The 5,242-nt window shown below is 38.2% G+C and overlaps 1 protein-coding gene across 1 annotated transcript in view; it reads right to left on the bottom strand.

Annotated features, from left to right (window-relative positions):
- Window positions 1-5,242, bottom strand: part of LOC106876262 (leucine-rich repeat and immunoglobulin-like domain-containing nogo receptor-interacting protein 3) — a 15,757-nt gene that overhangs the window by 9,341 nt on the left and 1,174 nt on the right. The gene's annotated exons all lie outside the window — the stretch shown is intronic.

A 5,242-nucleotide genomic window follows, 5' to 3' on the forward strand; every position in this document is an offset into this window, starting at 1 on the left:
TATATATATATATATATATATATATATATATATACACTTACATAGATATAATGCTGCAAATAAACACACATGGGATTGACATATAAAATATACCTAGATATACACATGTAGACATATATAGAGTTGCATTTATATAAAGATAGAGAGGGAGGGGGAGAGAGAGGAAAACGGAGAGAGAATGACCGAGAAAGAAAAATTAAACTATTTAGTAGATCAACACTCGCTTAAAAGCATATAGATATTTATAGACTTGAAGATTAGAATAGCTTGGGGTAAAAAGAATACAGAAAACTAAGGAAAGGGAGCATGGTAATTCCGATCCTACAACCGTGTCTGGGGAGTCGGAATTACAAAACGTTTGTAATTTCGGCAGATGGAGTATGCTAGAAGTCAACGATGTGCAAGCATTAGTGAATGTATGTAGACATTACCGTAAACCCGGTCTCTGTTCTCGGAGTTAATTGAACGGCAACTAGTGGTGGTGGTCAATGAAAAGAGCTATTAGATTTCAGTTGATTAGGTTTAGTATAGAAATAGTATATGAGTATTCTAAAGTAGAGGAACAGCTAGTTAGAAGAGTAATGGCTAGTAGGGGCCGCAGCGAATGACGTACTCTCGAAAAGATTGGTTCTTGACCGATTCTTCATTACTAAGTACGCAAGCTGTGTTGTTGAAGCTAGGCATGAGAGAAGAAAAGTTACTCGATGGTCTCGGGAGGCGGAAGTACAACGCGGTAACAAGCCACAATTCGATCTTTGACCGATCGTGAGAGGCATGAGCTTCTCGATGTTTGGAGTGGCATACCTTGCCGACTTTGCGACTTTGCACAGTTCTCGACTGGGAATGCGGAGTTCTGATGAAATTCGTGAAGTGATGATGGGCTGTGTGAGAGAATCATTGCCGGAGCTAGATTGTTTTCTCTGCGAGATTTATTTCCATGTGCCAGATATGGTAGGTGTCTACTACAACTGGCATTTGAAAGGTAGAATCTTAGAAAAACTGTCATGGTTGTGTTGCTGAGAAAGGACCGGGACAAGGGAAGGGATTTTACCAACCTCACCCTCTGGTGGGTGAGGCACAGACATGTACCATGCCAAATAGTTTCCACTCCCAGCAATACATCATAGAAAGTTTGGATAAAACCTAGCGGCGGAGCTCTGATCTATACTTGGCGGCTGATTTTGTGTGTGACTTCAGAGGCAGGATCGCTTCAATATACAGCAACATTTACTCGGTAATGTGAGTAAATAGCCACCTGTTTTAATCATTCAGTATCATGCCACTGACCAGTCAAGAGAGACATTCCTTCGGCTTTTCTATGTATTGGCTCTAAAGGTACTACTGCAGACGTTGGAATTTCAAGCGGTATTAGGTATAGAGGGGCTGTTGCACGGACAGACCGGTTAAATTCCTTGGAGTTTCTTTTGATGTAGGCCTCACACAGGGAAAGACCTAGGAAGAGGTGACCTCCTCCCCAGAAATGGGTGGCGGGGAAACTATCCCTGAAAGACCCAGTGTTCGTCATCTCTTACTACCTGACTCTCACCCCTGACCATGGCCCACACAGTAAGAGAGGGCGGGGTGATGGCCGGAAGGATGGATGCTGTATAAAATGTTATAAATCGATTTGATACTCTGATAACTTCCTCTTTATGTTTTTGTTCCATCATACATAAATCTATCTATCTTTCTGTATGTGTGTGTATCTGTCTGTCAATCTATCTGTTGGGTCGGTGCATAATTATTGCAGCTTTTTTTCAACAAATTTTATTCAACAAAAACAATAACAATAATTAACAAAAAACAAGCAATTCTGCTTCTTCCTCCGTCAGTTATTTACTTAGTGGGTCTGTAACACTTTCAGGAGATGAGTTAAAGGAAAAGGCGAAGAACGAGAGAAAATGAGGGAGAAAGAAACAGTAGAGAGAAAAAACACGTACGGTGAAAAGCGAGAGAAAAACAGGGTGAAAGACAAGGAGGGATAGAGAAAAAGAGGTCGAGAGAAAAATAAGAAGAAAAATGGGGAAAGAGAAGCGTTAATGACATGCAGTAGGTGGAACGTAGTATTTATTACGTGGTTATAACGTTAGTTGAAGGTTATGAAATAGGAATTTTAACAGATGTGTGATGTTCTGATGGTGAGATTGTAGTGAAATATATAGATAGCACAGTGTGTTTGATGTGGCTGTATGTTCTGTTATCACAAGAGTTCATACAAAGATGGAAGAATAAATACAAGATCTATACATGTACTACATCAAAATATATTTAATTCTTCCTTTAGTTATAATACATAGAATCAAATTGTAGTAGCTAGTTGAACGAAGTAACCAATCTTATGCAAGAAAGTGCAGAGATGGGAAGTGGAAAACAACAGCGAAATGATGGCTCTCAGTCATATCGGTTATGAAACGTATAGGAATAAACGAACATAGTAACGATGTGAATGGCTCTAATCTTAGACTAAGAAGTGAAAATATCGGTTAGTAAGCTGTTTTTATTAATGGAACGCTATACATTCTTGAAGCTTCCAAAGACATGCCAAGCTTCTTGAATAATTAAGAATTGAAATACGTGGTATCGATGTTGCGAGAAACTAAGAAAAGGGAGGTTCCTCTATGAAATTTCCTGCGAGGGAGATCATTCAACTATCTATCTAAACCGCTACAAGAATAAAGAAAGGCAAAGAGAGATGATGACGATGATAGTGGTGGAGGTGGTGGTGGAGGTTGAGTGGATAATGGAGAGTGTAATGTTTTGAATTGAACTTAAGTTTTTTATATCACCTATATATATATATAATTGTTAAAGAGGACAACAAACGTTAAGGTAGTGTTTCCCAAACTTATCGTGCCAAATTGTAATATCGCCCACCTATCAGCGAAAAAATGTTCCATCACCCACCTGTGTAAAAAGAAAATCCGTGACACAACCTCCAACACAAAATTCCCTAGAACCCCCCCTCCCTGCATCATTTGACACACACATTATATCGTAGGCCCGTTGCCCTGATTGTGCTGTTTGGACTAAATATGCGGTTGTTTACAAATCCTTTATCGGGGTTTAATTTAACCATTAGTGTAAATAAAATTCTAGCGTTAACTCTATATTATGCAGACAAATTGACTTCTGGAAACTTTCGCCTTTCTTTTACACTGATTTTCATTTTCTCCAAATGAACCATTGATCAGAGCTACCGATGCGAAAATAATGATTGTATTATAAAGGAAAAGAATAAAACTTTTTAATGAGAACCATGTGTCTGGTGCGATGCAGCTAGTGCAGATACATTCGGTTTCAAACTTGTCGACTTTAGCCGCAAATCTCTTCATTGTATCACATCCAGTCCAATTCTTTTATGGGAAAATAAAATTCCAACATGGTTAAAACCAGATTCAACCAGGTATGATGGAAACAAAAGTAATTTCAGCTGTTTCCACAGATTGGGATAGGAATTCGATATACTCTGATGGTACCACAAACCTTCTTTGACATAGCGTCATTGCTATTTTTAAATTCTATCAATTCCTCCTAAAAATCATCCTCGCAATCGACTGCATCGACCTCAAATGGATTGCTATACCAATTTGGAATATTCAGCGCAATAACATCTTGAAATCGTTCCACCATGTTATCGTGCAATGATTGTAAATAGTTGTGATATGTTGTTAAATCCTCATCGATCAATTCCTCTTTCAAAGAATCAAGTTGTGGAAATTGATGGAATTGAAGTTTTGAAATTTTAGTCTTAAACAACACCAATTTCAATGAAGCGGATAGTGGAGTATTTTCAGTGAAAAAGATATTATATGAAACAGTTCAACAAAGCGTAAAACACAGCTTCCTTTTGACAGCCTCCGCACCTCGGTATGGTATAAGAGTTTAGTATGGTCCTCATCATTTCTCAGACAGAGTTGACAGAAAATTCGATCAGACAAGGGACTGGACTTCAATTTGTTCACAGTCTTGATAACTAACTGTAGCGCATCATTCAATCTACTGTTCATACTTGTTGCCACTAAATGCTGCCGGTGTGCCAAGCAATGAACAGTTAGTATCTGGTGTGAAATTTCACGCGCTTTAGGAGAGATGAAAAACTCTGTATCTTCCTATCATTGAAGGGGCTTCATCAGACGCACAGACAGGGATATTACGTTCAAAAATGAAAGGCTTGAGAGTGTGAAAAATCGTTGCACCTTTTGAATCAAGCGGCAATTTCTCTGTGAACAGTAATTCCTCATAAGTATGAAGGTCTTCGCTGAAATACCGAACATATACCATCATCAAACATTGATTATCGACAACAATTGACTCATCCACTTGTATAGAAAATTCAGAACGCTAGAGAATATTAATAAGCTGATGTTCGACATCGTTGGCCATTTCATCGATGCGTCGAGAAATTGTGTTATTACTAAGTGGGATTTTTTTTCATAATGTTATCGCGTTTTTTGTGCATAACAGTTGACAAAACCTCTTCGATAACTGGGGGCGAAGTAATGTTTCTCCAATTGTGTGAGACTTCCCAGACATAGCAACAAGCAATGCAATGCTGTACGATGCAATCAACCCGTCATTCTTTTGTTTACTAGTTTTCTGGAGTAGCATGTTGAATGTTTGTATTTGCTTTTTGAAAGAGGAGCTCAGTTACAAAATGTATGATAACGGTTTATCCTTCTTGTCAGAACGCTTTGCATCAAAGTGATACTTCAAGCATGAGGGTTTCATTGCTTCATTGGTCAATGTTTGATGGCAAAGAAGACACATTGGTGCCTGACAGTTCTGAGGAGAAGAAATAAATCCAAATGATAAATAATCGCTACTGTACTGTCGACAAATGTTCTTGACTGGTGACGTCAATAAAGTGAAAATGCGAAAACGAATTTCTATAGACGGCATCAGAAAAGCAGTATGGCATTCCCAAAGAGAAGAAGAAGTCAATAGTGCAGAGTCAGATGACACAATTTTACTGGAGCAAATACGGATCTAGTTCGTTTGGCTACCAGCATTCCAAAAGTTAAAGTTTATCGAAAGTTTTAGAACTTGGCACATTAATATTTCTTTCCAAGTTAAATTGCTGGAGTTATTCAACTTTTTCCAGAAAAATGTTTTTAAAAAGTTATGGAGATTTAAAGTTTAATCATTTTCACCCAGTCAAGAAATACGATTTCAAAGCTGTCCTTTTGTGCGTGACTGCACATTTTGTCAACATCCTGAAAATAACACTTGTGTTTTGATATGA

Source organism: Octopus bimaculoides, chromosome 30 (assembly GCF_001194135.2).
Source record: "Octopus bimaculoides isolate UCB-OBI-ISO-001 chromosome 30, ASM119413v2, whole genome shotgun sequence".
In the NCBI taxonomy this organism is placed as follows: domain Eukaryota; kingdom Metazoa; phylum Mollusca; class Cephalopoda; order Octopoda; family Octopodidae; genus Octopus; species Octopus bimaculoides.